This window comes from Apodemus sylvaticus, chromosome 6 (genome assembly GCF_947179515.1).
Source record: "Apodemus sylvaticus chromosome 6, mApoSyl1.1, whole genome shotgun sequence".
Taxonomy (NCBI): domain Eukaryota; kingdom Metazoa; phylum Chordata; class Mammalia; order Rodentia; family Muridae; genus Apodemus; species Apodemus sylvaticus.
In genome coordinates, this window is record NC_067477.1 from 82,232,950 (window position 1) to 82,245,139 (window position 12,190).

A 12,190-nucleotide genomic window follows, 5' to 3' on the forward strand; every position below is an offset into this window, starting at 1 on the left:
AAGAACAAGAAGTGAGTTTATTCAGCAGTTATCCTACAAAATGACAGTTACATCTGGGGAATAAAAGTTACTTTTACATATGTCTATTGGGGCAACAGTGCCACAAATGTTGTGGAGAAGTAAAAACTAGGTTCTGGGTAAACTTATGGCCTATATCACAAGATGGAACTCACACCATATAAGATAAACCTAGCCAAGAACTTGTCACTGGAAATGTCACAGACCACAGTGGAAAATGTAATCTATTATTTTGATGAATTGACATAGTATTAAACAGCTTTCTAAATATTTATCTTTATATATTAGTGCAACACCCAGTCTTTATAAAAAAAAATGTGTCTTTTTGCAGTGGACAATAGCTAATATAGAGAGTCACAACTGGTCAGAAAGCAGAGTGTAAGTGTTGGCAGAGGCCCTGGACCTAAATGTGATGTCATGGTATCTGTAACATACTTCCTCCACCCCTCAATCCAAGGCTTGTAAAAGAGAGGGCAGAAAGATTTGAAGAGTCAGAAGTTAGGAAGGACTGTCTTCTGAGCATGACAGGGCCATTGTATTTATTAGCTTATAGCAGCAGTAGTTGCTTATGTTAAATATACACAAAATCAATTCCAGATTGGAGGGGAGGGAGAATTACAAAGACCCACTCTAGTCAGAGCTGTGAGCTCTACATCTTCATCTGAAGGTTGCTAGTAGAAGACTGACTTCCAGGTAGCTAGGGTGAGGGTATTAATCCCACACCCACAGTGACTCACCTACTCCAACAAGGTCACACCTTCTATTCTTGACACTCCCTGGGCCAAGCATATACAAACCACCACAATAGCAATGCTAATTATTAGAAAAATTAAACTTTCTAGATCAGTTGGAATAAAACTTCTGGCTAAAATATAAAAAGAGGCATATAGACATTTCAATAGGCATTTTATGAGGAAAATTTTAGGAGCATTTATTTAGGTACAAAAAGAGAATTATCAACTGTAACAATTTACTTCCCAACTATGAAGTCTCTAGCCAAGGGATTAATCACTAAACTAATCTAGGAATGGTATTGGCTTTTGTTTGTTTGTTATTTTCATTAAATATACACAACTGTGTCTCTTTAGTCACACTGTCAAGACATAAAAGACATTTTAAAAACCTTTTTTTTTAAATACCACATAGCAATGATCCCTTGGAGGCAGCAACTTTAGATGGTGCTTAAACAATGATTTTTTTTCCTACAATAACAATTTTCTTTAAATTCATTTACAAAACCTCACCACACAGCATGAAGCATAATTTCCTGGTAAGCAACAATAAAGTAGAATTAACTATCCTCAAATGACTATGAAATTAAGTCAGCCATATCAGATTAAGATGACCATAAATGCTGTTAAAAACATGTTAATTTACACAGCCCCCTAACCAAGTTTAATTGCCACATAAAAAATCCTAAATGCATTCCCTTTCCTGGCTGTTCTGTCCTTTTACAAGCAGAATAATGTCAACTGAATAAACTTGTTTTTCCTAAACTGTTTTTACTTCATTCATCTTACTGGAGCATTCACAAGCTCTAGCCATTGTGCCTAAATATTTTTATTAAACTATGTAATTAAATCCATCAAACTGACTTTCAGGAGATAAGCAATGCCTCAAATATTTAGCCTTAAGCAGCGTGAGTCATCAAGACAAATGTAAATATATATACTTAATATGTGTGAATATATATACATATAAATACTATTGTGCATCGCTTCTTGGTACATTTCACCTTGTGGGACATATCTGTCTTCCCAAAAACAGAGCATCTAGAGACAACAAAGGTGGTAGTCAGCATCTGGAATTACGCTATAATCCCTGTTGCTCTGTGTCCACTTAAACAACTCCATATGAACTGACCTCGGAAAGACACAAACACCCCTAAGCTTTTCATGATAGGACTTCCTAAAACTTCTCAACACTCTTCATCAGAGTAGAATACAGGATCCGCTGAACTATCAGTTATTCCTCTTCTAGTTTCAGGAAGCATACCACAGCTTGTGGTTGCTATCTGGTTGCCTTACTATCTGCAGACTGAGAATTGTAGATGGCCAGACATGTTTCATACGGCTTCCTTCCTGAACTCTCTCATGTCATGACCTATACCAGCTTTAGCTGTGTGTTGTTCTATCCTTTATCCCTGCTCCTGAAAACCAAGAAACTACCAGCTGCAGATAAATTATTTACTTCACTGTTTCCTACATTGTCCATCAAAAGCTAAGGAAAAGATCTTTTTGCATCCCATATTACATACAATCTTCAAAACAGAGCAATATATAGAACAGAAGAAACCAGTTCTGACTTGCCCATGGAAATACTAATAATAGTGCATCAAATTATTTTGGCCTCCTTAATAACACAAGTATCTTTTGGTTTCTATAACTACCAAGCTTCATCAGAAGATGGAAACTCAAAAGCACTTACAACTCTTAGCAAAGGAGAGATGATCTGGGTGGACGTATTTCAAAATACCCAAAGTATTAATGCTAAAAGTTTCATCTAAGTCACGAGGTTGCCGTTATCTCCAAGAAAACTCTACAGAAATTAAATTTCTATAGTATGTACACCACAAGTAAAGTAAAGTGGCTGCAGCAGTATGGCCAGTTTTATCTTACAAAAACCAACAAAGGTGTTTGGAATTGACAGAAAGACAAAGTATCTTCTATATTGAGAAACGTGTATAATGTTAAAAACAAAAACCAAGACTTTAAAAAAAAAAAAAAAAACAAAGGCAGTGATATTATATAATTACCCAGGGATAATGGCTGTCAGAACTTTATTAGATGTCATTTTAGCTCTTTTATCCTGTGAGTGAATACTGGCTCCCTCAAGTCCAAGTCAGTTGCATTTCTCAATGAATACTCATATACTGACAAAAATCTAAGCTGGAAAGTTAATTTTCTGGTCTCCTTCACAGCTAACCTGAGTAGAGGAGCTGCTATTTGCCAAGCAGATGCACCAACATGATTTTGGAAGGCAGAGTTAATGAAGGGAGGCAAAGGTCAGCTGCAGTTCCTCTGACTGTTCTAACTTCCAAACAGTCAAAGAGAATTTTGATTTTTCTATGGCACAAGTCTCAATATCCAACTCCTACATTGGTAGGTGTCAAAAGCTAGGACCAGAGCATCCATAAAACCATTGTAAACCATGCCATAATAGTGGGCCTAGACCCAGTAGTTAGGAAAGGAATGTGTATGTTCCTTAAATGCTACAAAAGCTGCAGATTTGCTGGCTGGCATCCTCCATATTAAGCCACCCTTCTCCCTGACAGAAATGTGTCCATTAGATACAGCAAGACATAAATGAGTTCTGCTTGGATCTCTCTGCATTCTAGAGTCTCTTAGATTCACAAGCTCATGCTTAATCAAACTGATAAGGATCCATGGGCTACAACCACGGCCCAGATGTTAGGAGAACTTCTTGTCCTTTGGAGAAGGACTGGAGTTCAAATCTCAGCAGTCACATTAGGTAGCATGCAGCCACCTATAACTCCAGCTCCTGGAAATCTGAAACCCTCTTTTTGCCTACATGAATACTGGCTAACATCTAAAATAATAAAATAAATCGTTAAAGACTCCAACTAATACACTGGGAATTGCTATTAAAGATGAGCAAACAAAACAGGAAATTGAAGGAAGTAAAGAGGAAGAGAAAGATGGTTAGAGACTGACATATGAAATAACTGTCCTTTCCTAAGGTTTAGGTTTCACTGGTGTTAGACTATAAATGGGTAAAATTACGTGGTGAGTCTTTCAAAGCAGCAGGCTTCATGACATAGTAGAAAGACTGTGGTGATCTCCTGGGATGATTCCAGGGCTCAAGCAAACATCTCCATAAGAACAAATTGTCTTCATATCCCTCCAAGCAAAACAACACAACACAACAGACAGTGTGAAGGCAGACATGGGAATCTAGCTGGTCCTACCACAACAGACTTTAAAAAAATTTACAAAGACATAAAGCTTTGCCTCCCTTCTTACTAAACATATTTATTTGGTAAACATTTTTTATCAAAAAAATCTATTTGTATTAACATAAGAAGATTTATTAGTCGCATTTGAAATCATAATTTTAAATGCTCTTAATTTATCTTTCTCCAGGTAAATATTGGTAAGACACATAAACAGATGCTCTTCTAAGTTTTTGATCTGTATGAATAAACCGTGTTGTTCTCAGCCGTCCATTCACAGGCTATTGTATGAATATGGAAAAATGCTTTCGAGGTGTCCGCACATAAACACATACACATAAATAATAAAATGTAACAAACATATATAATAGCAAAGTGCTATAACTGTCAGAATTCTTCAATAAACAACCAAGTGTAGTTTAAAAGACCAAGTTTTCCACACACATAAATACTGGGAAGCCTATATAATTGCTGTAGTAGGAAGAACAATGTATTGAATAAATAGATTTAAATACCACTTTCTCAACTTATTAGCTGTGTGGGCATCTGGTGCCTATTATTCTCCCCACTACCAATAGGACAAACTCAACAGCAAGCATATTAAAACTAAAATTGTTGTATTTTGCAAGCAATTCACCATCACTTAATTACTTGGTATTACATGGGGTAATTTCTGTGTAATTATATACACTTGCTAATTCAATCACTGGGGAGGATATTCAGCAGCTAACTTAGTACCACACTTTCTTGCTGCAGTTGCCATGTGACTGCGCATGAGTAAACCAAACACAGGACTCCTTAAGAAACACTTTCTAATTGAGTTCATATCTGTCTAGCTATGTGTGCTTAGCTGGATGGATATATGAACATCTCAAAACAAAACAAAACGAAAATGAAAAACAAATCCTTGTGCAAATGCCTGTGTTGACAAAAGAGAAATGCTTTTCGTTGTTGTTGTGAAATGTTAGTTTGCCTTGGAATACTCTCCCACTGTCATAAGACATGCTCAGGGTCTGCTTTGGGATCTGAACAGCCTGGGCCACAGCACTCAGTCTCCAGGAAGTACAAGAGGTATGGTGTGCACCCGGAGGCAGACTGGGAGCACACAGCTGGCTCCAGTGGGTCAGCACCACAGAGCTTAGGTTCCAGTCCTGAGGCCTATGGCAGAAGCCTTCAGATCTCCGCTTCAGGATCCAGAACAGCCTGGGCTACAACACCACATCTCCAGGTCCTGCAAGAGGCCAGAAGGGCACCCAGGAGGCTGGCTGGGAGGAGTCAGTGTGCTCTGGTGACTCCAGCAGACCACAGGCAGGAGCCTTCAGGTGTCTGCATTGGGATCTAAACAGCCTGGGCCACAGCACCCTGTCTCCAGGCAGTGCAGGGGGTCAGCTGTGCACCAAAGGCCAACTGGGAAGAGTCCAGCATTGACAACAAGACCAGCTAACACCAGTGAGAACTAGATGGCAAAAGGCAAACATAGGAAGGTCCCTAACAGAAATCAAAGCAATATGGCAGCATCTGAACCCAATTCTCCTTTAACAGCATGTCCTGGATATGCCATCAAACCAGAAAAACAAGATTAGGATTTAAAAATCACTGGTCATGATGCTGGTAGAGGAACACATGAAGGACATACTTAAAGAAATTCAGGAGAAAATGGATCAAAAGTTAGAAGCCCTTACAAGGGAAACACAAAAATCATTGAAAGAAATTCAGGAGAATACAAAAGCCCATACGGAGGAAACGCAAAAATCACTTAAAGAAATACAGGAGAACTTTGGTCAACAGGCTGAGGTCATGAAAGAGGAAACACAAAAATCTCTTAAAGAATTACAGGAAAGCACAAACAAGCAAGTGAAAGAGCTAAGCAAAACCATCCAGGATCTAAAATCAGAAGTAGAAACAACTAAGAAAATTCAAAAGGAGACAACCTTGGAGATAGAAAACCTTGGGAAGAAATCAGGGGACAGAGATGTAAATATCAACAACAGAATACAAGAAATAGAAGAAAGAATCTCAGATGCTGAAGATACCATAGAAACCATGGACTCAACAGTTAAAGGAAATGCAAAATGCAAAAAGCTTGTAACCCAAAACATCCAGGAAATCCAGGACACAATGAGAAGACCAAACCTAAGGATTATAGGCATAGATGAGAGTGAAGATTTACAACTTAAAGGGCCAGCAAATATCTTCAATAAAATTATGGAAGAAAACTTCCCTAACCTAAAGAGAGAGATGCCCATGAATATACAAGAAGCCTACAGAATTCCAACAGACTGGACCAGAACAGAAATACCTCCTATCACAAAATAATCAAAACACCAAATATACTAAACAAAGAAAGAATACAAAAGGCAGTAAGAGAAAAAGGCCAAGTAACATATAAAGGAAGACCTATCAGAATCACACCAGACTTCTCACTTCAGACTATGAAAGCTAGAAGATCCTGGGCAGATCTCATGCAGACTCTAAGAGAACACAAATGCCAGCCAAAACTACTATACCCAGCAAAATTCTCAATCACCATAGATGGAGAAACTAAGATATTCCATGAAAAAGCCAAGTTTACCCAATATCTATCCACAAACCCAGCCCTACAAAGGATAATAGGAGGAAAACACCAATACAAGGAGGGAAACTTCACCCTGGAAAAAGAAAGATTGTAACCATCTTTCATCAAACCCAAAAGAAGTTAACCAATCAAATTTAAAAAAAAATGAATGGAAGTAATAATTACTATTCTTTAATATCTTTTAACATCAATGGAATCAATGCCCCAATAAAAAGACATAGACTAACCGACTAAATACGTAAACAGGACCTACATTTTGCTACATACAGGAAACACACCTCAGTGTCAAAGACAAACACTACCTTAGAGTAAAAGGCTGGAAGACAATTTTACAAGCAAATGGTCTCAGGAAACAAGCTGGAGTAGCCATTCTAATATCAGATAAAATTGACTTTCAACCCAAAGTCATCAAAAGAGACTCTGAGGGACACTTCTTGCTGGTCAAAGGAAAAATACAAGAAGAACGCTCAATCCTGAACATCTATGCTCCAAATGCAAGGGCACCCTCGTTCATAAAAGAAACTTTACTAAAGCTCAAAGCTCACATTGCACCTAACACAATAATTGTGGGTGACTTCAACACTGCACTTTCCTCAATGGACCGATCAGGAAAACAGAAACTGAACATGGAGACAGTGAAACTAATTGAAGCTTTGGACCAAATAGATTTAACAGATATATATAGAACATTCTATCCTAAATCAAAAGAATATACCTTTTTCTCAGCACCTCATGGTACCTTCTCCAAAATCGACCATATAATTGGTCACAAGACAGACCTCAACAAATATAAGAAGATCGAACTAATTCCATGCCTCCTATCAGATCACTATGGAGTAAAAGTGGTCTTCAATAGCAACAAAAACAACAGAAAACGCACATACACGTGGAAACTGAACAATATTCTACTCAATGATACCTTGGTCAAGGAAGAAATAAAGAAAGAAATTAAAGACTTTGTAGAACTTAATGAAAATGAAGACACAACATACCCAAATCTATGGGACACAATGAAAGCAGTGCTAAGAAGAAAACTCATAGGCCTGAGTGCCTCCAAAAAGAAAATGGAGAGAGCATACACTAACAGCTTAATGACACACCTGAAAGCCCTGGAACAAAAAGAAGCTATTTCACACAGGAGGCGTAGAAGGCAGGAAATTATCAACCTCAGGGCCGAAATCAATCAAGTAGAAACAAAGAGAACCATAGAATGAATCAACAAAACCAGGAACTGGTTCTTTGAGAAAATCAACAAGATAGATAAACCCTTAGCCAGACTAACCAAAGGGCACAAAGACAGTATACAAATTAATAAACTTAAAACTGAAAAGGGAGATATAACAACAGAAACGAGGAAATTCAAAAAATCATTAGATCCTACTACAAAAGCCTATACTCAACACAATTGGAGAATCTGGAGGAAATGGACAGTTTCCTAGACAGATATCTGACGCCAAAACTAAATGAGGATCAAATAGATCAACTAAACAGTCCCATAACACCTGAAGAAATAAAAAGGGTCATAGAAAGTCTCCCAACCAAAAAAAAAATCACGGGACCAGATGGCTTCAGTGCGGAATTCTATCAGACCTTCATAGAAGACATAACACTAATACTCTTCAAACTATTCCACAAAATAGAAACAGAAGGAACTCTATAAAACTCGTTCTATAAAGCCACAATTACGCTGATACCAAAACCACACAAAGATCCAACAAAGAAAGAGAACTTCAGGCCAATTTCCCTTATGAATATTGATGCAAAAATACTTAATAAAATTCTTGCCAACCGAATCCAAGAATACATCAAAACGATCATCCACCATGACCAAGTAGGCTTTATCCCAGGGATGCAGGGATGGTTCAATATAAGGAAATCCATCAATGCTATCCACTACATAAACAAACTCAAAAAAAAAAAACCATATGATCATCTCATTAGATGCAGAAAAAGCATTTGACAAAATTCAGCATCCTTTCATGCTCAAAGTCTTGGAAAGAACAGGAATTAAAGGCCCATACCTAAACATAGTTAAAGCAATATACAGCAAACCGGTAGCCAACATCAAACTAAATGGAGAGAAACTAGAAGCAATCCCACTAAAATCAGGGACTAGACAAGGCTGTCCTCTCTCTCTCCATATATTTTCAATATAGTACTTGAAGTTCTAGCTAGAGCAATTAGACAACATAAGGGTGTCAAGGGGAAACAAATTGGAAAGGAAGAAGTCAAATTATCACTATTTGCAGATGACATGATAGTCTACCTCCACTAGAGAACTCCTACAGCTGATAAACAACTTCAGGAAAGTGGCTGGTTATAAAATCAACTCAAGCAAATCAGTTGCCTTCCTATACTCAAAGGATAAGCAGGCTGAGATAGAAGTTAGGGAAATGACACCCTTCACAATAGCCACAAACAATATAAAGTATCTTGGTGTGACTCTAACCAAACAAGTGAAAGATCTATATGATGTCTCCTCTCCCCTGCAACTAAGCTGGCTGGCAAGCCACCCAACTCTTCCGATAGCTACCTCCGGCCTTTGTTCTGTGAACAATAGGCTCCGCACCTCCGCTATTGACACCGCCCCCAAGCCGGTGTTTACCTGAGTCTCCAGCCCTAAGGCAGACGACCCGCTGAGACCTGGAGCCAGAGAATTCACAGAACCGCCTTTGAAGCCACCGACTTGTTGGGGGTTGGTCGATCCCCCAAAAGACTATTTAACCTGTCTTAAAATTATTAAAACCAGTCTTGACCGGAATCCCCGCCTTGACTCAAATCTCTTGTCATCTCCCCTGTCCCTGTAACCTCAAAATTCTCTCAACAGGTAACCCGGTTTACATGTGACTGCTGGCAGCTACAATATGACAAGAACTTCAGGTCTCTGAAGAAGGAAATCGAAGAAGACCTCAGAAAATGGAAAAATCTGCCATACTCATGGATCAGCAGGATTAATATTGTTAAAATGGCCATCTTGCCAAAAGCGATCTACAGATTCAATGCAATTGCCATCAAAATCCCAACTCAGTTCTTCACAGAGTTAAAAAAACAATTCTCAAATTCATCCAGAATAACAAAAAACCCAGGATAGCTAAAACTATTCTCAACAACAAAAGAAATTCTGGGGAAATCAGTATCCCTGACTTCAAGCAATACTACAGAGCAATAGTGTTAAAAAATGCATGGTATTGGCACAGTGACAGACAAGTAGACCAATGGAACAGAATTGAAGATCCAGAAATGAATCCACACACCTATGGTCACTTGATCTTCAACAAAGGAGCCGAAAACATCCAGTGGAAAAAAGATAGCCTTTTCAACAAATGGTGCTGGTTCAATTCAAGGTCAGCATGCAGAAGAATGCCAATTAATCCATTCTCATCTCCATGTACTAAACTTCACTCCAAGTGGATCAAGGACCTCCATGTAAAACCAGACACACTGAAACTAATAGAAAAGAAACTGGGGAATACCCTTGAGGACATGGGAACAAGGGAAAAGTTCCTGAACAGATCACCAATAGCTTATGCTCTAAGATCAAGAATTGACAAATAAGACCTCATAAAATTACAAAGTTTCGATTCGGGCGGCAGTGGCGGCGGCCGCAGCAGCAGTGCAGCAGTGGCTCGTCCAGCTGAAGGGCCATCAGCAGTGGAACCAAGGCGACACAGGGTCCAATTAGGCCCTGCGCCCACGACCACTGACCTTCGCTGACCACCCAGGCGGCAAGCAGCTGCGGTTCTGCGGAGCCTTTTGCTGCACGGAAGCCACTTCAGAACTCGGCTTCCCGCCAGTCAGGAGAGACTCACCTCCATCTTGATTTCAGACTCCAGAGATCAGACAGACCTAGGTACACAAAAATAATCCGAGGCCAACACCGCAGGGGTCTGAGCCCGACGGGCGTTGGCCTGCACCCAGGCCCTGGGCTGTTCGGGTAGCCATCGGGGTGCCAACCCAGCCAGGAGGTTTTTTTGCCCTGGCCGGCGCACGCACCGCCATTTTGCCTACAGGACCCAGAGTGCTCGGGAGGGCAGAGACGGCTAACAAGCTTAGCCTGAGGCTAACAAAACGGGGTTCTAGGCCCCAAAAGGCACAGGACTGACCCCAAGAACTGGGCGGCTTGGTGGGCCATCTGTGTGTCAACCCGCCCAGGAAATTGTTAGCACAGCAGACTCTCCCGGTGCTTTCGGGGAGCGCGGACGCTCACTCCGGCCATCCGGGTCACCTGGCGGACCCAATTAACAGTCATAGCCCTGGGGAACTTTGCTCGGACCTTGGCCTCCCAGGCTTTTGCCTGGACTCAGGGACTGGGCGGCCAGGCTAACCTTGTGTGCGCCAGCCTGGTTGGGGAATCGGCTGCCCAGCAGAGTGAGCGGAACACAGGGGAGGTCACAGCAGCATACACCTTCGGCACTCCCTGGGGGTGCACACGGGCTCCATCTGGTCCACAGACACAATCTGGGGCAAGGCCTCAGGCAGAAGCCCTCAGCTCAACTCTCTCCGCTTCAGATCAGCCTGGGCGGCCGCACCACATATCCAGGTCCCTCAAGAGGCTAGCGGGGGCTTCCGGGCGGCCAGCTGGGAGAAGTCGTGTGCTCCGGTAAATCCTACAGGCCCCAGCGGGAGCCTTCAGGTGCCTGCTTCGGGATCTGAACAGCCTGGACAGCAGCACCCTGTCTACAGGCGGTTCAGGGTGTAAGCTGTGCACCAGAGGCCAAAGGGGAAGGGGCAGCTTGCACTAGTGAGTCCAGCACTGACAAGACCAAGTAACACCAGTGAGAGCTAGATGGCAAAAGGCAAACGCAGGAACGTCACTAACAGAAATCAAGGCAATATGGCAACATCTGAACCCAATTCTCCTCTACCAGCATGTCCTGGATACCCCATCACACCAGTAAAACAAAATTTGGATTTAAAATCACTGGTCATGATGCTGGTACAGGAACACATGAAGGACATACTTAAAGAAATTCTGGAGAAAATGGATCAAAAGTTAGAAGCCCTTGCAAGGGAAACACAAAAATCATTGAAAGAAATCCAGGAGAATACAAAAGCCAACAAGGAGGAAATGCAAAAAACACTTAAAGAAATACAGGAGAACTTTGGTCAACAGGCTGAGGTCATGAAAGACGAAACACAAAAATCTCTTAAAGAAATACAGGAGAACTTTGGTCAACAGGCTGAGGTCATGAAAGAGGAAACACAAAATTCTCTTAAAGAATTACAGGAAAGCACAAACAAGCAAGTGAAGGAGCTAAGCAAAACCATCCAGGATCTAAAATCAGAAGTAGAAACAACTAAGAAAACTCAAAGGGAGACAACTTTGGAGATAGAAAGCCTTGGGAAGAAATCAGGGGACAGAGATGCAAATATCAACAACAGAATACAAGAAATAGAAGAAAGAATCTCAGATGCTGAAGATTCCATAGAAACCATAGACTCAACAGTTAAAGAAAATGCAAAATGCAAAAAGCTTGTAACCCAAAATATCAAGGAAATCCAGGACACAATGAGAAGACCAAACCTAAGGATTATAGGCATAGATGAGAGTGAAGATTTACAACTGAAAGGGCCAGCAAATATCTTCAATAAAATTATGGAAGAAAACTTCCCTAACCTAAAGAGAGAGATGCCCATGAATATACAAGAAGCCTACAGAACTCCAAACAGACTGGACCAGAACA

General features: G+C 40.6%; 1 protein-coding gene across 3 annotated transcripts in view; it reads right to left on the bottom strand.

Moving 5' to 3' along the window:
• The window catches only part of Immp2l (inner mitochondrial membrane peptidase subunit 2), a 947,147-nt gene that overhangs the window by 745,500 nt on the left and 189,457 nt on the right, over window positions 1-12,190 (bottom strand). The window lies entirely within an intron of this gene.